The sequence below is a fragment of the Eulemur rufifrons genome, chromosome 16 (assembly GCF_041146395.1).
Source record: "Eulemur rufifrons isolate Redbay chromosome 16, OSU_ERuf_1, whole genome shotgun sequence".
NCBI classification, from domain to species: Eukaryota; Metazoa; Chordata; class Mammalia; order Primates; family Lemuridae; genus Eulemur; species Eulemur rufifrons.
Genome location: NC_090998.1, coordinates 29,631,347 through 29,654,471, shown reverse-complemented (window position 1 = coordinate 29,654,471; position 23,125 = coordinate 29,631,347). Strand labels below are relative to the sequence as shown.

General features: G+C 36.9%; 1 long non-coding RNA gene and 1 pseudogene across 1 annotated transcript; one reads left to right on the top strand and one right to left on the bottom strand.

Annotated features, from left to right (window-relative positions):
• Window positions 1–317: 317 nt before the first annotated feature.
• On the bottom strand, window positions 318–2,839 carry LOC138397254 (rab15 effector protein-like; annotated as a pseudogene).
• Window positions 2,840–2,853: 14 nt separating this feature from the next.
• LOC138397032 (uncharacterized) lies at window positions 2,854–12,062 on the top strand. Its single transcript, XR_011235744.1, has 3 exons — window positions 2,854–2,918; window positions 7,834–7,945; window positions 11,102–12,062. It is a non-coding gene; the product is annotated as an uncharacterized lncRNA (long non-coding RNA).
• The last annotated feature ends 11,063 nt before the right edge of the window (window positions 12,063–23,125 follow it).

Genomic DNA, 23,125 nt, shown 5'->3' with positions numbered 1-23,125 from the left:
TTCTTATTTCAAAGACACTGTTTTTTGCAAATCAAACTTTAAGTATGACTTTATTATTCTCTTTCCCCATTTTTATTATTGAATAAATGAATAAAAGATCATAAGTTTGCCTGAAATACAGTCAGGGTCTTTTGTTTCTCTATAATTGTGACACTAATATGCTTTAACCCTGGTAATCACTTTCAATCAATGGGGGAAGAAAAAGAAATAAAAAAAATATCCCACACTGGAATGATGCAAGTAGATGAGCTTGCTTATTAGAATAAAATATTTTTTTCTTTTCATCTTACAGGCCAGTCACATCACACATATCCAGTTCAGAAGATGCTAATATAAACCTTGCCCACTTCTCTTGGCCCATTTTTCTTACCCAGACAGTTCCCAAGCCTTGCTCTTTGATGGAGACACAATCTTATTTCCAGGACAAATTTAGCCACATCTTTCCCTCCTGGCAGATGGTTCCTCACCATTTGACTTTTGACACTGTCCAGGACAACTCCTTTGATGTCTTTAGGCTTTCCTGTACACCAAAGATGATAAACAGGCCCAGACAATCCTCTGCTATCAAGCTACAGAATTCTTCCAGCTTATCAAATCTACTTTTCTTCTAGAAAGACTCCTCTACCCTTGGTTCTGGATTGGAGAGGTCACAAGGTTTAGATTCCACAAGAGGAAGAGAAGACGTCTGCAGAGTCTGTACTGCCAGCTGAAGGTTTATTTGCTTATCAGATCCCCAAAGGGTCCAAATCCAGTCTGCTCCAAACAGTAAGGCTTGGTTCTTTGACATCTTGGTGCTGGTAAGCCACTCATCCAATCTCTATTCTTAGCAGAAAGTGACCAGCCAAAGTGGCCTCTATGTGTCATGCTGGGTCAAAGTCTCAACCTGTTCTTGGAGAAATTTCTGCATTTTATGTAAAGTTGCATTATAAATTTTTATTATGAATGAATGATTTCACCTCTAAGATCCTTCCCAACTGAAAACTTATTTAAGTCTTACTAATCCCTATATGCAAGATAGTACATACTTTACTCCATTTTTTCTTTTTTTCCCCCAGCAGACACCTTGATTTCAATGTTTTACTCTTCACACTGCACAAAACAGATATCATTGCCTGTTGATAGCATTACAAATGAGTTTTTAACTTTTAATATAGAATTTACTGTACTTGATGCCAGGGAAAATAATAAGAAGTATTTTTCTGGTTCCTCTAGCTCTGGCCATCTATCCACTTTACCTGGGATAAGACAGGAAAATACCAAGGTAGAATGGAAACCTCTCTTAGTAGCCTGCTCACAAATTAAGAATTCTCTGAATATGATCATATTCCTTTTACCCCTATATTTCTATGGTATAGGCCTTGCACTTTACTGAAATATACAGACTTGACAGAGAAAAAGACACTGTTGCATTGACCCTTAGTTTAATTCCAATGGCCATTTATATAATACCTTCTGAAACGTATCTCAGTTATGTTAAGTGGATGTGCCCAACATCACAAAGAAGCAGAGCCTGGATTGAAACCCCATATCCATCTGACCAAAAAGGCCATGCTTTTTATCTTAAAAATAGAGGAGAGGAAAAAACACCATGTGAAGACAAAGGCAGAAGTTGGTGTGATACATCTACTGGCCAAGGAATGCAAAGGATTGGCAACAACCATCAGAAGCTGGAAGAGTGGCATCAAACAGATTCTCCCTCAGAACCTCTAGAAGGAACCAACCCTGCAGTCACCTGGATTTCAGACTTCTAGACTCCAGAACTGTGAAAGAATAAATTTCTGTTGTTTTAAGTCACCCATTCTGTGGTACTTGTTACAGCAGCCCTAGAACAACTAATACACCATGCTTCTGCTTTGGAGCAATAATGGGATGAGAAGAGGTCAGAAAAGATGAGGATGGTGATTATTACAAATAATTGTCCATCTCATGCCATTTATGGTTCTGCTTACTGATTGATGCCTATTGCACAGTAAATACACACAGCTAGAATACTCTGGAACATCTGTAGACCTCTGCTCTACTAGTTGTATGCTTACTAAAAGTCGGTTGTGATTATTTCCAGTGGTTCTTGTTATTATAAGTTTGTACTCTGATTTAAAAAATAGGGAATAGTTTTATTAACGGTTGTATTTAATCCATCCTAGGGTAGAAAATAAGAGCACTCATTAAAGTATAAACATTATTTTCTAGGTCCTGATGAGTTCTTTTGTTATTCTAACCTGACCTATGAACAAGCTAACCAAATCATTGATAAGTTATAGACTACACTCACACCATATTCACTGTATGCCAATATTGTACCCAGAGATTTGTCTATATTAACTTGCTTAAGATCATACATCCTAGAATTGGCAAAGTCAAGTTTCAAATTCTAGCAGTCTGGCTCAAGGGGCCAACCTTTTAACTACTACAGGATACTGCTTCTCTCCCCTTGGTGTATATCACTTGCACTAGTTTAAGATTTCTTTAATCTAAATAAATGTAGAAAAGTAGCAACTGCAAAGAATCAGGGCCCTAGGGTAGACGACGAAATTCCTGGGTCATGTGGGGTTGGACGCAGATCTCTGTGAGTCACATTTTCCTAATTGTCTTGGAACTGATGGATTCGCTTTTTGAAAGATCTTTTTGTTTTCTTTTCGTGATTTTTTTTTTTTTTTCCTATTTTGGAAGTAGCTTCATGCACATCTGATTCCCGCGCCAAGTTCTCAGACCCACGTGGTTCCTGTTTCTCCATCCAAGAGGCGGGGCAAGAGCCGGTGAGCCCGCGGCTCCGGCCCCAGGCCCGCCCCCTTGACGGTGAACACACTTGTCCCCTACGGCTCGCCGTCCGCGAAGCCATGGCGGCCGCCGCTCTGTAACCTGGGGCCAAGACACGGCGAGCATTCTCCACCGCCTGTCCCAGGCCACTCCTAGCCCGCGTGAGTGTCTGTATCGTCGCTTCCGGGCTGTGGGGGAGGTGCGAGGGCGGAAGACCGGCCCCACGATGGCTGCGGCGGTGGCTGAGCCAGCGCCGCCCTGGGGAGGCCGGTACATCCTCTGCCAGCTTGTTGCTAGCCCGCCAGTAGGAAAGCTGCGGATGTCGCTCTGTACTCTGCGCCCGCGTCTCCTTGCTCCCAGTCGCTGGTTTCTGCTCTGGGCCCTCTGGACGCTTGGTCAGAAAGTTTGCATCCTCCCTCCCTTGGGACCTGCTCCTTTTGGGGTTCTCTCTCTAGGTGCTGGTGCTCAGTAATGATTATCAAGCAGTGTTGAACCATGGATTTTCCTGAACATTAAAAGAGGCATATGGCTGTGCCAGAACAAACTGCGGCTCTGAATTCTGGTCCACCAAATGGGATGACCTTCATGTAACAGGTTATAGGGATGCTTGATAGTGTGCCTGCCCCAGACAAGTGTAGTGGAAAAGGTAGATTTATTAATGGTGAAGACTGTGTAGAGTGAAAGGCGCAGTAATAGAAGTGTGAAGAGTGACAGGGGAGCGTTGAGGAGCTGGCAAGAGTCTGGAAAGGCTCAGCCACGGGGTGGGCACCTCCAGTATATCAGCAGGTCCTATCTGTGCTGCTTCCTATAATATCTCCAATTTATTCTCTTCATATTACCAGCAGCCCAGTCTAGGCCACCATCCCTCATTTCTACAATAGTTTCCTTTCTGTTTCCTGTTTCCCCCTTGGTCTCCTGAATTGAATTCTCAGAACAGCCAGAATGAGGTGTCTTGCTACTCCCCTGTTCAAAATCTCCAAATGGTTTCCCGTTGCTTTAAGGTAGATTATAAATTTCTTAAAGCTTCATAGTGACTCCTCATAGTCTTAACATTTGTCTGTTTTTAAATTTTCATTCATTCTTTCATTCTACAAATACTTAACGCTCACTATATGCTAGGCAGTGTTCTAGACATGGGATATACAGCAAGGTCTCTAACCTCATGAAGTTTACATTCTTTTGGGGAAGTCATAGTATAAACAAGTAAAGAACTAAATAAAATTTCAGGTAGTGTTTAGTGCTTTGAAGAAAAATAAAGCAGAGTATTGAGAATGATGGATTGGGGAGAGCAGTGGCTATAGGGTAGGATAAGATAAGGTAGTCAGGAAAGACCTCCCTGAGAAAGTGATATTTGAGCAGAGCCCAGAGCCCTGCAAAGGTCTGGGGGAAGAGCACTGTTGTCATAGGGAACTGCAAGTGCAAAGGCCCAAAAGTGAGAACAAGCTTAGGGGTGTGATCAAGGAATAGAAAGAAGGCCAATGTGACTGGAGCTGAGCAAAGGAGGGAGTAATAGTATAAGACGTCATAGAGTTAAGTCATGGCCTGATCTTATAAGGGTTCGTAGGCATTCCATTTGGATTTTTGGCCTGGATTTATTCTGAGTTTGGGATCACATTGGAAGGCTTTGAACAGGGCATGGAAGTGATTTAATTTGATTTACACTTTTAAAAGATCACTGGCTGCCTTGTGGAGAACTAACTTTATTGGGGTAAGAATGGAACCAGAGAACTGTTTGGAGGCTGTTGAAGTAGTCCAAATGAGATGATGGTGACTTGGATTGGGGTAATAATGGAGAAGGTGGTGTGTTGGATTTGGGCTATATTTTGAAGGTAGAGCTGATAGAAGTTACTGATGGATTTGATGTGGGGCTTGAAGACAAGTCTCAGAAAAGCCTGTTAGAGTTTTGTCCTGAGCAGCTGGGTGAACAGCAGTACCATTTACAGGGATTGGGAAGACTGGAAGAAGGAAATCAAGAGATCTGATAAGGATGTATTATAGTTGAGAAGCCTATTAAATATCTTTTGCCTCTTGTTTCAGTTTTTTCTCTGTTCTACTTTTCAATTTCAGCCGCATTGAATTTGTGTACTTACTTTGATTTTTCATGTCCTTTCACTCTCTTGAAACTCTTTTTCTCACCTACCTTTTTCCATGGCTCGGTAAGGTAGGTGCTCATCCTTCAGGTTTTAACTTAATTTCCTCAAGAGATTTTTCCCCAACTCTATTAGTCAGGATTCTCCAGAGAGAAAGAACCAATAGGATAATGTATAGATACAGATGTAGATAGAAATACATGTTAAGCCATTAAATATGAAATGTCTGGTTTTAAATAAAAAGTTTATGATATCTCAAACAAGAAGCAGTACAATTAATCAAAGTATGCACCTAACCCATCGACACAGTATTGCCATCTTAATGGTAGCTTGTTTATGCCAGTAACAAGTCTGGCGAGCCAGTGGCAATGAAATTGCGAAAGGCATTTTTCACAGCTTGTTGAGAATTGAATATTTTTTCTTGCAAAAAGTGGTCCAAAGCCTGGAAGAAGTGGTAGTCAGTTGGTGCAAGGTCTGGTGAATATGGTGGATAACAGAGAGTTTCCAAGTCCAGCTTCTGTACTTTGGGCAGCATTGTTTGTGCAACATGTCGTCGAGCATTGTCTTGCAAGAGGATTGGCCAGTCTCTATTGACCAATCTTGGCAGCTTAATCGCAAGTATCTTCATCATTTCATCCAACTGGTTGTAGTAGACATCTGTTGCAATTGACTTACCAGGTTTCATGAAACTAGTGGATAATACCAGCGCTGGACCACCAAACAGCCACCGTTAGCTTTTTTTTGATGAATATTCAGTTTTGGACTGTATTTCGGCACTTCATCTTTATCCAACCATTGTGCCAAAGGCTTGTGATTGTCAAAAAGAATCCATTTTTCATCACATGTAACAATATAGTGTAGAAATGGTTTGCCTTTATGTCGTGACAGCAAAGAAAGGTAAGCTTTGAGAGTTCTCTTCTGATGCTTAATTCATGCGGTACTCATCTATCCAGCCAGCTTCTTTACCTTGCCGATTTGTTTCAAATGGTCCCATATTGTTGGAATAGCAACGTCAAACCTTGCTGCTAATTCACGTGCAGGTTGAGATGGATTCGCTTCTACTACAGCTTTCAGCTCATCATCATCCACCTTGGTATCAGGTTGCCCTTGTGGCTCATTTTCAAGATTAAAATCACCAGAGCAGAACTTCTCAAGCCACCGATGTACTGTGCGTTCATTAGCCACATTCTTCACAAACACTTCGTTGATATTTTGAGCTATCTGCGTTATATTGGTTCCACAATGGAACTCATATTTGAAAATGACACGAATTTTGACCTATCCATGGTTTCACAAAAATTGCTCTAAAAAAAAAAAAATTGAAAATAATCATAAGCCAAACCATGTGTTTAAAAGAATGAGGATATACCTTCACAATAAAAGTAGACACACCTTCATAATAAAAATAAAACAAGAAGTGTCAAAGTGAAATGTCAGATGTATCAACTGTCGACCTTAGTACTTAAGGAAATCGGACATTTCATACTTAAGGACCTAATAGATATATGAGAGGGGATTTATTAGGAAAATCAGCTCACATGATTATGGAAGCTGAGAAGCCCCTCAACAAGCTAGAGGCCCAGAGATGCTGGTAGCATGATTGACTTCAAGTCTGAAAGCCTTCAAAGCCAGGAAAGCTGATGGTGTAGCCCTCAGTCCTAGGCAGAAGGCCTGAGAGTCCAGTAGGGGTAGAAAGTGGGTTGCTAGTTCAAGTTCTGGAGTCCAAAGTCTGGAGAACCTGGAGTTCTGGTGTCCAAGGGCAGGAGAAGAGTGAGAAAGTGAATTCTTCTTTCCTCTGCCTTTTTTTCTGTCTGGGCCCCCAGCTGATTGGATGGTGTCCATCCACAATGAGACCGGGTCTCCCCCATTCATTTGGTCCACTGTTAGGAAGGTCAGTGGAATGGACTGAGACCCAAGCATGGTAACATAATTGTAGAAGCTCACCTGTGAAAGAATTCTCTTGCATATCAACAGCAGAGACTGCTTTCTTCTTTAGGGACTTTCTTGAAGGTAAATGTCCAGCCGTTTACTATGTCATGGCAGTGATAGAAATTACTGCTTAGAAGCAGGACTATGAGAACAGGGCAGCACTTCTTGCTAGTGCTACTGAACATTTCTTATACTTGGTGTCCACTCCTACCATAAGTCAACCTAGCTTTTCTATGAGCTATGTTTTCATATACTATTAGATGTGATAAATATCTTTAAAAACCTCTGAAAGTAAAATGGGATATCAAATATAAACGTATATTTATTAGCATTGCATAGCCCTATTTTCTATGTTAAATACAGTCAAAAAAAGTGAAATTTGCTAAAACTAATTCTTTACTAAAATGAAACTGAAATTAAAACATTAATAAATAGATTAATGGACTTAGAATCTTTTACAGTTGCATAGTTAAAAAATAAAAAGAAGACTTACAAAATTTGTTTTCTAAATTTCTTTTTTCCCTTTGTTGTAGGAGATTCTGTTTTTTTATCTTAGTGATGAAGATGAATTATTTAGTTCTGAGATTTGGATAAAGTTGTTCATGACTTGTTACCGTACTCACTAAATGAGCTCTGTGCTTGTCCAAGAAGCGTAGGTGCCATCTTGAAACACTGAGTAAACGTCAAGCAAGACTTCTCCAATTTGCATTTTATTTTGCTTTTATGATACCCACTAAGTATCTAATTTGATTATCTTCCTTGGTTATTTATTTATTTATTTAGTATTTAACATAAGATTTAAACTTTAGGGCTCTCTTGGGCCTAATTACACTGTAAAGAGATTTGAAATAATTATACCATAACTATTACTAATTGGACTTCTATTAATAGTCTTGCTTTCTTCTCATTGCCCCTGATTTCTATTTTTGTGTCTAAATTCTTATAGATTCTTGCTTCATCTGTAAAATCTAATTACTGATTTAAAGAGCTAAGATGCTTTCCGAATATTCTCCTTTGGTCATAATCTACTATTTTAAAATGAATTTGTAATTTGTAGGATGAAGTGGCATCTTTAAAAGAACAACTGGAAGAAAAGGAATCTGAAGTAAAAAAGCTACACGAAAAATTGGTTTCCAAGATGAAAGAAGGGATTGAAATTCTTGATAGAGGTAAGATTATATGTTTAACATTTGTTATCTTGTTAAAATCCTCCAAAATCTGTAGAAGAAACTGATGTTAGTCAATGTGTAATTTTAGCATCAAAGAAAAGGTAGCAGAAGCCAGCTAGGCCCAGGGCCACAGGGAATTCTCCATGACTCTTCCCTGTGCCCAGGAATCCACTAACTTCCTTTTCCGCAGTTAGAGAAGGACAATTCTGTACTTTATTGGGTGGTCATTTTAGATTACTAAATTGTAAATTCTCATCACAAGAATGTATTTGTCCAAACTGCAACACAAGGGAATATCAAAATAATTAAAAGGAACCACTACTACATCCCAAGATTGTTTCCCTCAAAACTAAAATCGAGACGAAATAAAGTAAGGAATTTGGAAACCTTTCCTGTTCTTTTAAGAGAAGACATGAATGGCTTTGTATTTTTGGAAAATTATTGAAAATTTCATACCAAGGTTAGAGCCCTTAACCTTTTAGAAGGTAAAAATAGACTAATTCTGCTTTTAGAAAAATGTATGAATTTATCAAAATTTGTTTTCATACCTGAGGAGGTTCTGAGTATGATATGGACTGTAATTTCTAATAATGTAGGTTATACATGACAGAAAATATCTTGAATGAAATGTGGTTTTTAAAAAATTATATTTGGAAATATAATGCATGTAACATCTGACAACACTAGGTCAAATTTAGCCTTTCTTTATGATTACAGATGAGGACAGTGGCACTACAAGATACAAAAGCAACTTGTGACTCATTCAAAAGAGACTGCTAGTTAGTGTAGCTTTGGTACATTTTCATCTGTTATGTGAAAATTAGTAACATTATTGTCTGTCCATTGAGGGACTTGAATCAGATTACCTATAAAGTCTTTCTTGGCTCTAGAATACCGTGGCCTTGTATACCTGTAGGTCTCACATTTTCCCATCCATCAGAAAACCCAGTTCATCAAACTTGAGGGAAATGAATTCCTCTCTCCTATATTTTGGCATAGGTAGAATTCAGAAACAGGTCATGCATTTAGGGTTTTAAGAATAAAATGGAATTACAGCACTTGGGGGCTAGACGATATATTAGGGTAGTGCTAGCCAGAGTCTGATCTGGGGGTCCAAACCAGTCTGGGGGCTGCTTATTATCCGGGCACCACCAAGTAAATACAGGGGTTAAGAGCAAGTGTTCAGAAACCTCCTGGCAGTCTGCTATTGGCACAGCATCTGACTGCATCCTCAGTGCCCTCATCTCATTGAACAGGAGAGAGACTGTTTCAGTGTGTTGAACTTGAGTGGGGAGTTGGACGTGACACAAGCAGTGGAGGACCAGGGATCACACTGTGATGGAAATGTAAAAAACAGCCAAAGCGGCATTGACTGGTTTTTCAGCACATACGGTGTAATAAGTGCTTGTATTCCATAAGCCTAATTTTAATGAGAGAAAATCAAGGTTCAGAAAGATGATGCGACAGAGGTAGTAGCTCAAATTTAGGTCTTCTGATTAATTACAACACAATCTCTTGCCAACCTCGCACAGAGCATTATTTATTAGACTGCCAATCCTGAAGTCACAAAATAGTGCTTAATGTTCAGTTTTTATGAGGTTAGAGTTCCTTTGTTTTAGGTAAAAAGAGACAAAATAATAATACTTTGAAAATATTATTTATTGTAATGTATGCTAATTTACAATTCGTTGGGTTTTCCTGCGTAGATGAAAATTTTAAAGTAAGAAGCTCAAAGAACAAAGTAAGGTTTTGGTGTATTCCCATCAGCTGTTATGTTCACCAAAAGGACTGCTTGGACTGTTCTTTGCATGTGTTTTAAAACATTTCTCTCACTGAAGATGTAAAGTTGCTACATTGATAAGCCCTCCATTTCTTCAAAGTGTGCAAAATAGAGGGTAAACAAACAATCAAAACAAGCAATAAAAAATCATTTTGTGACTTTTGTCTGATTCAGCTCTTTTGTTCTACAGAATACAACAGGGCACACAGAGTGGTGGATATAAGAACATGTTTTCATTGTGGTCCAGATGATATAGGGTCAGAGGAAAAAATAACTTTTATACTCCTGTGAAAACCCACTATTGTAAAGGTTTACCAGAGTTGCAAAATAGTTTTGAACTATTTTGCTTTTGATTTGCAGTGTTTTGAAGTCCACTGTTTGTCTCAGATCTGCACTGGAAGCTCCTTCGAACGTATCTTCTTGCTACAGCAGAGATTTTATCCAGGCTGATTAATGGAGCCTGGATTTAGTGCGACATCCAGATAAGTCATTAGTGAGCTCTTTCCTCCAGACACTGAATTTTCAATTCCTACAGAATATATCTTAATTGAAAATATTACATCAGTGCTGAATGATGTACCACTGTTTTAAAAATTATCTTAAATAGCATTTTTTTCCCTCAGAAGCAGGCAATTTTAGCTGAAAATTTTTTTCTCTGTTTCAATTTTTTGTCCGTGGTTTCACTTTGGGGTAACTTTTCATCTTAAAATGTTTAAGTTTTTAATTATTCAAGTAACATGCTTTTGTATTTGAATATCACATTTCAAGGAAAAGCACATTCAGCTTACTTTGGCCTTTGTTACTTTGGCCTTTATATCTTGAAATCTGTTTTAAAATACTATTGGAAATGAAGTTTATAGATGAAGCAAATACTTACTGTCCTTCTGTATGGAACCACAACCAGCTTCTTAGCATGAGTACTCATAAATATCACACTCCCTCAGGCTCTCACCGGCCGTGCCTCCTTCTGAGTTATGACTGAATATCATTTTCTCTGCTTTTGTCATTATGTGAACCGTTCATTGCTTTCACCCACTGCTTTATAGGTTCCTTTTTTGGAAAGTCTGTGTTTTTATTGTTATAGCACTGAAATTTCATCTTCAGTGTTCTTCATGGAGAGAGGATAGCTAGCTCTCACATACGCTTATTTTCTTTCTGGAATGACAACTGTTGAGGATGAGATAGAAGGTGTTCATCTTTCAGATTTTCCCTAAGAGAGAATCTGGGTGTTAAACGTGCCCTTTTTAAAAAACAAATAAAACAAATCATTAACATCTTGACCTTAAAACATTTGAGTCTGAAGAATAAGTAGCTTCTCGTCATTGTCACACGTGTTAACTAAACTGACTTCTGACTTGATGTTGTGTTACTTTCAGATATTGAAGTACAAAAAATGAAAAAGGCTGTGGAGTCTTTGATGGCAGCAAATGAAGAAAATGTATTCAGATGACATTTAAATATTTATGTGGATGTTTTGTAACAATATTTTGAGGCTCCCATGCAACTTCTTGAGATATCCCATTTTGAAAGAACATACCCCAAACACTACTGACATTAAGGGGCAAGTGTGCCCTGTCCCCGCCCAGGTGTGGGCACTCCCACTGGTGGCAGCTGTCGTCGTGGCTGGTGTGCACAGGAGTAGGCGCCAACAGCACCGGCTCCACCCAGAACCCCCACCAGCATGAATTTAGGAAACATTCCAGCATTCAGATCAATTCTGCATATTCAGGTGACAAATAAAGGAAAGGATACGTTCCATAGCACATCCTTTCTGTGGTCACTGGAAATTCTGAAGGAAGGAGCCCCATGACAGTCTTGGCTTCACAGTCACGATGGATTTCTTCTCCATAGACACGTTATTTCCTTCACGCTCCTGGCGGCTTTCGCATCTGGGATTGTCTCTGCTTTCCTGAGAGAAGAAATACCAGAAAACAGAGACACGGGCTTTGCTTTAGCTACATTGGCCTAATACCAAGGTCTCCACGGGTTTCCTGCCTTAGTTGGATTTCCTCAACCAAATCTGATGTTTCATCCTAAGAGCACGGATGCAGTTACCCCACTAAGGTGTGTGTTTGTCATGGCTTACTGACCACACACGTATCTAGCGCAGCCACAGTCAGGCTCAGCTCATGTCATCAGAACTGCTTTCCCCTTATGCGCCTGAATGATTAGAACACGGGGACATTTTCTCAAGAAAGAGAAATTTCAAGGAAGTAAAAAACAACAAAATGCCAAAGAACTTTGGCTTGATCTTTTTCTCTCATTGTAAGTTTCTTTCTCAAATTCTTGCCTACTGTTTTACTTCTTATTTATTTTTGCCTTTCACTCTTTATTTGCTTTTTATTCCACAGAAATAAACTCATTGTCATACCCACTTACCTATATATAGGCTCCTTTTTGCTAATCTTTCCCACTCTTGAATGAAAAGAAAAGAAATTAGCATATAGCTTTTATTATTTTTTAAAACAAACAAACAAAAAATCACTGAAATTTATTTTGCTTTAATTTCTTTCCCTTGAAAACCAGCAACAGGCTGTGTGCAGTGGCTCACACCTGTCATTCCAGCACTGTGGGAGGCTGAGGTGGAAGGATTGCTTTGCTTGAGGCCAGGAGTTTGAGACCAGCCTGAGCAACATAGCAAGGCCTTGTCTCTATACAAAAATAGAAGAAATTAGCCAGGTGTGGTGGCATGAACCTGTAGTCCCAGCTACTTGGGAGCTGAGGCAGGAGGATCCCTTGACGCTGGGAGTTGGAGGTTGCAGTAAACTATGATGGCCCCACTGCACTCTAGCCTATGTGACAGAGCAAGACCGTGTCTCAAGAAACAAACACAAAAAAAGCAACAACCAAGAAAATTCCCAGTGTTGAATGAGGGCTTACTAGATGTTCAAATGGCTATAGGAGCACCAAGAATATAACATAACTTTCTTGGGGCTTCCAGAAGGCTTTAAGGAGGACATACTTGAGCAAATTTTGAGGAAGAGTGAGGATTGTTCATCAGGAAAATGAAGCTTCTAGGCAAATGGTCCATGAGTTGAAACATCTGAAGACCCAGGCTTGACACAGCGCAGTGCATGCTGGGAAAGAGGTGGAGCATGCGGCACAAGTGGGGTGGGGGCGGTGAGGCTGACCTCAGAGCTCAGTCAGAGGGCAGTCGGCTTGGTATGCTAGGCTTATGATTTGGGGGCTTATCTTACAGATTTTGGGCAGTGACATAATTAAATTGCCATTTTAGAAAGCTAACTCTGATAGCAGAAAGACAGAGTGAAGACAGGTGGAACAATTAAGAGACTTATAAAAGATGGGAAATGAAAAGGGCTTGAAAATAAGGCAGTGGCTGTGAGGTGGGAGATTTTACTGAAATTACAGGTTGACAAGGTTTAGAGATCTCTGGATTTGAGAAACGAGTAACTTTCTCTTTTGGGCAACTGGGTGAATTACAGTTCCCTTAAAGAGTTAAGAAAATCCAAGCACAGGCTCAAGTGCTAAAGAGAAATAATGAACTTAATTTTAGATACCTTCAATTTGGGAAAAATTCAAGGGACATTTTAAAGGATATTTCTCATAAAAAGTTGGAACATGAATCTAAATTTTAGGATTAATAAAGAAATATAGATTGGTGGGGAGTGAACCCCATCAATTTTAGGAGAAATACAGAATTGTCGATAGGAGGTCCCTGATGACTGACTAATGGAAGCAACTTTGGGGAAGTGTTTTGAAATGGGAAAAGCCAGGTGGTGATTAATGATGACTAATATAGACAGAAGATGTAGGCTTTCCCTTCAATACTTGACTTAAAAGTTATAGAGGAGAGTAATTAAAGCTGATATTTTTTCTTGTGTTTTGGTTTTTTTTTTTTTGTATCTTGTCACCTTGTTTTTGTTTTTTAAAGACGGCAGTTTAAGGGTAGGATCTTTAAATTTAGAGGTATGTTTCCCATATCTCTGATGTATGTAGGAAACATAGTTGTAGATATTACCAGTTTTACTAAAGTTTAAAAGTATTATTCAGTGTAAATAATTCACATCTGCTTATTGTTTACATTGCAATGACTTTTACATTTTTAAAATGATAGGATTAGGCCAGGTGTGGTGGCTTATGCCTCTAATCCTAGCACTACAGGAGGCTGAGGCGGAGGATTGCTTGAGGCCAGCAGTTCAAGAGCATCCAGAGCAAAAGCAAGACCCCCATCTCTACAAAAAATAGAAAAAGCCCAGCATAGTGGCATGTGCCTGTAGTCCCAGCTATTTGGGAGGCTGAGGCAGGAGGATCTCTTGAGCCTAGGAGCTGGAGGTTGCAGTGAGCTATGGTCATGCCACTGCAGTCTACCCCGGGTGATGGAGTGAGACTCTGTATCAAAAAAAAAAAAAAAAAAAATCATAGGATTAAAGATGGTAATTTATTTTGTTCATAGGATTGGAAAATAGAAGATCTATTTGACAGTGCCTGAACAAGTATAAGAAAATGCAAGATGCAGTGGTGCTGGCCCAAGATAAAAAAAGTAGAGTTTAGCTCTAGAGGTTTTTCCACTTTGCTTGATTCTAAGTGGCTATGAATTTATATAATAAAACTAGCTCTTTACCATATGTACTTTGAGAAACATTCTATAACTTTGTGATAGATGAAAATTTAACTCAAAAAATAAAATGAAAAAAAAACCCAACCATATGTCCAAAAGATGTATAAACAGATATTTTTAACCTGATAACTTAAAAAGTAATAAATATTTAAGCATAATGTTTTCATCTGGTTAACATCATTTAATATAATGCTCAACACTCAGTCTAAACTTAGCTGTGTCTTAATTTTGAGAATTCAGTGCTCTTCAAATGTGCAAAAGGATATTTATCAAGCCAGCCTAAACTAATTTGGCTTTTTGCCAAGTGCTAGAATTTTTTTTTTGTTTTTCTCATGGATATGGGTACTCTGCATTTTACTTCTCCACCTCTGCAAACTCATTATTAGATAGTTCATTGCAATGAAAGAAAGTCCTGACCAAATTCCTCAGAAGGATGGATATCTATTCGCTCTAATGAGGAGGAAGCAGCCAAAAATTTGTTTGTATACTGGAGTTACTTCTGTCTCTGCCCTCTGGTATTCTGGCCAGACTTTTTATGTATGTCTAATTACTAACCAGATGTGATAGTATTCTTACATGGCTAACCTTGTAATCAGCGCTTGACCCAGGGTGTTTTTGTTTTTGTTTGAAGTGGAGAGAAACTGAATCAATACTTCTGGACCTCTAATGCCGTGGATTTCATCATACCACTCCCAGTTATTCACTTAACTTAAACAGTAATACTGGCAGCCAAAAAATTGTTTCATAAAACCTATGTTAATTACTACAACTTAAAACATCTATAGAGATACAAGTTCTTTTGAAAATTAATTTTATTTAGATATAATTTATACATAATAAAATTCATTCATTGTAAGCATATAATTCTAGGTGTAATCCTTCATGGGCTTAATTTAAGCTCAAGTCTCCCAGATAAAGTGTCTTCGTATGCTAAGTAGCCAATACAAATAGTTGAATCAAGGTAATTAATATGCTAAATGATTGAGCATAATATTTTTATTCAACTTACCTATTCATAACCCTTTTATTTCTCAATATGATATAAAACATAACAGCTTTACTGAAAATATTAAATGCTAGTGGAGACTATTCAATTATTAAAACTGCATTTGGGTCATTTGCCTGTGTCCTTTGTAATCAGCTTACATTCAACGCCACTGACATAGGCAAGAAGCTCTGGAAATGGGAGAATTTCTGTGGGAGGATATTAGTTTTTCAATTTGTTTTTTTATAACAGCACCATTAATTATCTTTCACTACATATTAACTATGTTATAATTAATAATATATTAAAATTAATAGATATTTCATAGACATATATATTTTTATAGATATATTCTTTATAGAATATCGCTATCTCAAATAATGAGAATCGACTGTGTATCACATTCAAGCAGAAATGTTAAAAGCCACTGCACAATTAGATCCTGCTCTTTTTACTCTACTATTAGAATATCAGGTCCTAAATAGGAAGTATGTCTTTAGCCTGGGTTCTGGGGTGGAAATTCACATAGAGTTGAATCACAGCAGCCAACCCACAGCTACCTGCAGGTACCGTGAATGAGAAATATGTTTGGGGTTGATACTGCTGTAAAGCTACCTGATATAATGCATTTATCCCATTGCTAAAATTACTTATCAGTGAAAAATTATTTATGTAAACACTTGATAGCAGGTAACATGCTTTGTGCCTAACACAGTGTCACACACACAATAGTACTCAATAAGTATTGAATGGATGTATAAATGTATGAATGAATAAATAAAACTGAAAGGTATCATAGGATATAATATCACCTAAGTTTGGGAAGAACAAGAGTAATTAAAGTCATTGGAAACTACTTGAGGATATGGGAACAGATTAGGTCCTAGGAAATTGGGAACATCATGAAGCCATTTGCCCAACTCTGTGCGATATTGTTTGCAATATCAGTTACAATAATCTGTAACTAATTTAGTCTCTAAAACAGATGACTTGGTGAAGCTTGAATAATGAGTTTTGTGCTTGACATGTTCCCAGTAAATATTTAATAAATACCTGTTTATAAGGCCATTTTAAATAACATTTTATGAAAAATATATCCTATCTCATTAAAATAAGGAAATAAACTGGAACCCAGGGATATGCCATCAAAGATTATAACATTTCTTTGATTAGCAAGTGAATGATTAAAAAATTCAATGTTATTAAATCAAGGTCACAGCAACACAAATTTACTTGGTTCATTTATTTTAAAGAGTAAATTTTAGTTTTAATTATTTACGACAGTTTTAAGTATGCTCAAAAATTTATTGCCTTGTTTGGAAAGTATAATTAAATCTCTGCTTTGGGAGATTTTAATATTATTAATGTGTAAGGATAAATCTGAAACACGTTTGTGAAAGTGGAAACATTAATAGCATAGTCCAAATAACTGCTGTTCTCTTTGAGCAACTTTAAAGATCATGTGTATTTGGTTGAACCATTTATATTCAGAAGAGTTAAAGTTGATGTAAAATCAGTCTCCTTGGAGCTGGTATCATTTTTCTTTTTCAGTATTGCAGGCAGGTGTTATTTCAGTTATTTCATACATGGAATTTTAGAATTTTGGAAAATATAGCATGACATATTTTATTCATGTCTTAGAAAGTTTTCCTGGACTTTGTAGTTGTTCCAAGCCTGAAAGAACTTGTTGGTCTAAACTGGACCAATTACTATTACAATAAGGAGACTTTGTAACTACATTTTGGTCCTTTATTTTCTTATGTTCTTCTGAGTTTTAGATTGACCCGCTTGTAAAGAAAATTCTAAAACATAGCAATGTTGGCTTACTAAATCAGTGAATTACTACAGATATAAAACAGAATTCAAACTTTAACTGTTTACTTCATTGCTACAGAAAGTCAATTTATAGCATTTTGTTAAGAAAAAAGCTTCATATGAATCTTTGAGAGGCTTTAATATATACTCATTCAATAAAAGAGGTGATTGATATACTAACTATAGAAGATAAAAACATATGCCTTACAAATTCTTGAGAAAACTGATACACCTTACGAAATACTCATAAACCAGATTCACTTATTCCTAGCGTTAGAGAAAGCCTCACAAAGATGCTGAGATTTAATGTAAAGAATAATATAATTTAGTTAGATATCAGAAAAAGGGAAGAGGGATAGGAGAAGAGAGAGTATTTCATTTGGAGATAATTAGCACATGAGAAAGTAAAGAGGTATGTAATCGTGAAAGGTTGAAAAAGTTCATTTATATTTTCAGGAGAAAATTATAAAGTAGAGAAATAGACAATTTAAATGTAAGGCATGAAACCATAAAAATGCTAGAAGAAAATGTTGGGAAAACTCTTCTGGATATTGGCCTAGGCAAAGAATTTATGACTAAGACCCCAATGGCAATCACTACACCAGAAAAAATAAATAAATGGGACTTGATTAAATTAAAAAGCTTCGGCACAGTTAAGGAAATTATCAACAGAGCAAATAGACAACCTACAGAATGAGAGAAAATATTTGCAAGCTATACATCTGATAAAGGGCTAATAACCAGAATCTACAAAGAACTCAAGCAAATCAAGAAAAAAACAAAAGTGGACAAAAGACATGAACAGAAGCTTTTCAAAAGAAGATAGACAAATGGCCAATAACAATATGAAAAAATTCTCAGCATCACTAATCATGAGGGAAATGCAAATTAAAACCACAATGAGATATCACCTTACCCCAATTACAATGGCTTTTATTAAAAAGTCCAAGAACAGTAGATACTGGTGTAGTTACAGAGAGAAAGAAATGCTTATATACTGTTGGTGGGACTGCAAATTAGTACAGCCTCTATGGAAAACAGTATGGAGATACCGGAAAGAACTAAAAGTAGACCTACCATTTGATCCAGCAATCCCACTGTTGGGTATTTACCGAAAAGAAAAAAAGTCATTTTATCAAAAAGACACCTGCAGGTGAATGTTTATCTTAGCACAATTCACAATTGCAAAGATGTGGAATCAACCCAAGTGCCTATCAATTGATGAGTGGATTTACAAAATGTATTATATGGATACCATGGAATACTAGTCACCCATGAAAAAGGGTGGATTAAGGCCTTTCACAACAATTTGGATGGAACTGGAGACAATTCCTAATATCTAAAGAATGGAAAAACAAACACCACATGTATTTACTAAAATTTAATTAGAACTAACTGACGAGCATACATGTGTACAGAGGGAAGTAAAACTTAATGGAAATCAAGCAGGGTTGAGGGAGCAGGAGAAGAGGGGCAAAAACATACCTAAGGGGTACAGTGAACACTATCTGGGTGATGGGCACACTCATAACCTTGACTCAAGCGTAACAAAAGCAATCCATGTAACCAAAAACATTTGTACCCCCATAATATTTTGAAATAATAAAAAATAAAAAATCACAAGCAGTTTAAATCACCATATCAGCTAGTCATCTGCTTTAAGTATGTCACTTTTTTCAAGGACACTAATATATCAATATTACTCCAGGTTCCAAGATGAGTGAAAGGTGTTCCAGCTCTTTAAGAGTCATTTGTTATCAAAAATATTTACATATTCCATGTTGTATTGCACACAATCATGCCCGCTAATCCACTCTTTCGAGGTAGTTCACATCAAATGGGTTGGCTGGAATTGATGTGGATAGGTAATGTATAGATATTTCTTATATACTTTTTAGATGTACCCTAAATAAGAAAAACTGAATCTTTCAAAAGATGTGGACTGAGATTACTTCTAAATCATTTTAGTTTGGTCTTGAAAGTAAATCTGTGCTAATGGAAAGTATTGTTTTCCAGCATGAATTAAATTATTGCAGTCTGTAATTCCTGCTGGAGATAGTAAGTTTCTGGCAAAATGATGTTATATTTGCATTTTGATAGCATACAGTGTTAGGCTGTTCCCTTCAAATTCAGAGAAACACAAATATATTAGAGTATTCTCAGGAGAAATATAAGTTACTCCATTATATTTTACCAGACACATTCATGGGACTTCCAATAAAATCTGTAATTTTTGTAAATCAAACAGCCAAGTAATGAAATACCTTATTTTCCAGAAAGTAGGAAACGTGCATATATTTCATCATTTATAAGCTTATTTCGGCCGGGCGCGGTGGCTCACGCCTGTAATCCTAGCACTCTGGGAGGCCGAGGTGGGCGGATCCTTTGAGCTCAGGAGTTCGAGACCAGCCTGAGCAAGAGCGAGACCCCATCTCTACTAAAAATAGAAAGAAATTATATGGACAGCTAAAAATATATATAGAAAAAATTAGCCGGGCATGGTGGTGCATGCCTGTAGTCCCAGCTACTCGGGAGGCTGAGACAGGAGGATCGCTTGAGCCCAGGAGTTTGAGGTTGCTGTGAGCTAGGCTGACGCCACGGCACTCACTCTAGCCCGGGCAACAGAGTGAGACTCTGTCTCAAAAAAAAAAAAAAAAAAAAAAAAAAAAAAAAAACGATATAAGCTTATTTCATTTCTCCAGCATGAACATCAATAATGTCTTAGAGTTGTGTCCATTATAGGAGGACTTTTAACTGCCAACATGTGAAGCTTATATGGTAAGATGAAAGTGAAATGTTTAGACTGTTATCAATATAATATTAGGAATAAAAGGGTTTTTTTTTAAATCATGAATTTATAACATGAATAGCATAGGGATAATTTTTCAAGTTACATAATGATTTTACTGTATGAAATCAAACAAAAATTATAACAACAAGAAGAATTAAGATTCCTTTACATAGCAAATTCCCTAGCTTAATTAAAGGATTTAATTGTTAAAATTTTAATTTGTATATAAATTTGCATAAACATCAAACAAAATTTATAACAACAAAAAGAGTTAAGATTCCTTTACATAGCAAATGCCCTAGCTTAATTAAAGGATTCAATTGTTAAAATTTTAATTTGTATATAAATTTGCAGAAACATTTATTCTCTACAATGAGGTTAGTAGATATGTCAAGGCATTAGTATCAATAACTAACATGTATTTTGTATCCTCAATGCTGTCCTAGATTCTAGAATTTGTTATTGTGACAGTGTCCATTTAGTAAAAATAATAAATCAAAATAATTTTAACCTAATAATGGCCACTATCGATACCCTAACAATAATTAAAATTTGATTTGCTTTCAGATTTACATAGTGACTTCTGTGGTCTCTTTTAGCAATAATATAAAGTACAATGGCCAAATAAGAGAAGTGGAGTTTGGAGAGGTTAATTCAGTTTCTCTAGAGGGCAGACCTTCTAACTTCAAGTTTAGTATTATCTGTGATTATCATAGTGGTGAAATGATGAGCTATGTGAAAAGTACTTGTTTTAAATAGATTGATGTAAATTTTGAGAAACAAAAGATCTGTATGTCCTATCTCCTATCTTAGTATGTTTACTCCATCACAGAAGTTCTTAGTTTTAAAACATAACTTATATACTCATTGCTTTTGTAAGTGAAGATTCAATCTTTCATCAAGTGTTTATTAAGCACCAAGCCATAGGGAAAAAGCAGTTAATACCATAGGAATAATTTCCTTTCTCATGGCCTACCATCTACTGCAGTGTTTCTTAAACAGCAGTTTTTTAACCCTGTGGCTTTGTGGATATCTTCTAAGGGTACAGACAGAACTTTCTATGGGAACTTTAAAATATAACTTTCTACAATAATGAAAACGTTCCATTATATATTGTCCAATATGGTAGATGGCCACATGTGGCTATTAACTATTAAAATGGGACCAGGATGATTGATGAACTGAAACTTTTATTTTTATTTTAAACTTCAATATTCACATGTGGCTGGTGGCTATTGTATTGGAAAGTGCAGTGCTAGATATTCTTAGTGTTGATACTGCCATGTGACCTAAGCCCTTGTGTTTGATTTCATGTGTATAACCAAGCTTGGAACATGTGGAGTACAAATGATAGCATGGCTGCCCATCGTAATCATAAAGATTTCTCAATATATAGTTTGAATATTGGAAGATGATGGGAGCTTTCAAGCATCATAAAACGGTAGTAAATAAGATGCCTTACCGGAAAGATTCAGTGGCATAGTAGCAAGAATGCAATTCAGCTAATAAGCAGTGCTTAATTCCATTAATTTGCTTTGTAAATTTGTATATTTGCATAAGAGCTATAAACAAAAGGAGTTTGTTTACCCAGTTTATTTTGCACCTATTTAAGTAACAATGTAATTTAAACATTTTATCAACACTAAAGAGAAATTATTTTTCCTTAAAAAGGCATTGTTAGTCACTTAAGTTTGAGAAATATCGGTCTAGCAAATAATATGTCATCATTGTGTTAGGCCTTATTCAACTAGCCTTGTTGCCTGTTTGATTCTCACAACCACCCTATGAGTAGATATAACTACGATCCCGGTTTTATAGCTTTGGAAGCCGATTACAATTTTAGCAATTTGCCTAAAGTCCTACAGTTAATAACTGATGGGTTCAGGATATAAATCCAAGTGGTTTTTATTCCATAGTGGTTACCCAGTATAGTAAGAAGAATAATGGCTCCCCCAAATGTGTCTACCTCCTAATCCCTGAGACTGGTGAATGTGTTACCTTATATGGCAAAAGGTACTTTGCAAATGTGATTAAATTAAAGATCTTGAGATGGAACCATTCTCCTGGATTATTTAATAGTTTCAATGTAATTAAAAGGGTTCTTACCTAAGGGAGGGGGAAGGTCAGAATGAGAGCAGGAGAAGTGATGATGGAAGCAGAGCTCAGAGTAATTTGAGAAAGTAGTCACAAGCCGAGGCATGCGGGAGGCCTCTAGAAACTGGAAAGCTTAAGGAAATGGATTCTCCACTAAAGCCTCCAGAAGGACTACAGTGCTGCTCATACCTTGATGGCATCCTTCCAAGGTAGTTTAGGGTCCATTTTGATGCCCCTTTGTGGGAAGGGGACTTTTTGGAGGGTATAGAGAGAAATGTTCTGCTTTATTACAATCCCTTCCTTCCAGTTTAAGTTGCAATAAAGGAGCATTTAATTCAACCAAATGTAGGACACTCTTAGAGAAGATTTCTGGTAAACACATTCTTCTCCCTCTCATTGCATTTCTAGTGATGTTTATTGGCCAACTAAATATAGATTGAATATCCCCATAATCTAGCTCAATATGCACTTAGGTTTTTATAACAAAACAGAAAAAAAAAGAAATAGACACATTTAATCTGGAAAAGGAGCTGGAGAACCTACATTATTGTACAGAGAAGTTCTCTCGAATATCCACCAATTTATCTCTGTCTTGTGCTAGCTCTGAAAATGGTTGTCATTTTCCACACACGAACCATCTCTACTTTGCAAAACATCAAGTACAAAATGCTGGGTGGAAAGTGGAAGAAGATAAAGATAAGGGGTGGGTTATTGTATTTAAAAAATAATTCTGTGTGCAATAAAATCTCTAATTCATGTTTTATTGGGGGCAACAGTGGCATCTTCCTCCTATCACATAAATTTAGTCCTGCAGAGGGTGTAATCACCCAGTTTGTCTCATGATGGTGCTATTTTCTGTTTTTCCAGAATCAGGAGAGAAAAAGATTAGCTGCCTTTTCAGAGCTTCCAAGTTTTAATTTCTCTCTAAGGTATAGTTTGTAAGACTAGTAAAGAAATCTGGATCTATACATTGTAAATATATATCATCAAAAACTACTTTTACTTCATTTGAGTATATTCAAATATATTAGTCAGGGAAATAATAACATCACTTATATTTATAAAAGACTCAAATTTACAAAGCTAAAGAGTATGAGTTTTTGATCTTTACATAAAACCTGCAAAAATTGGTAAAA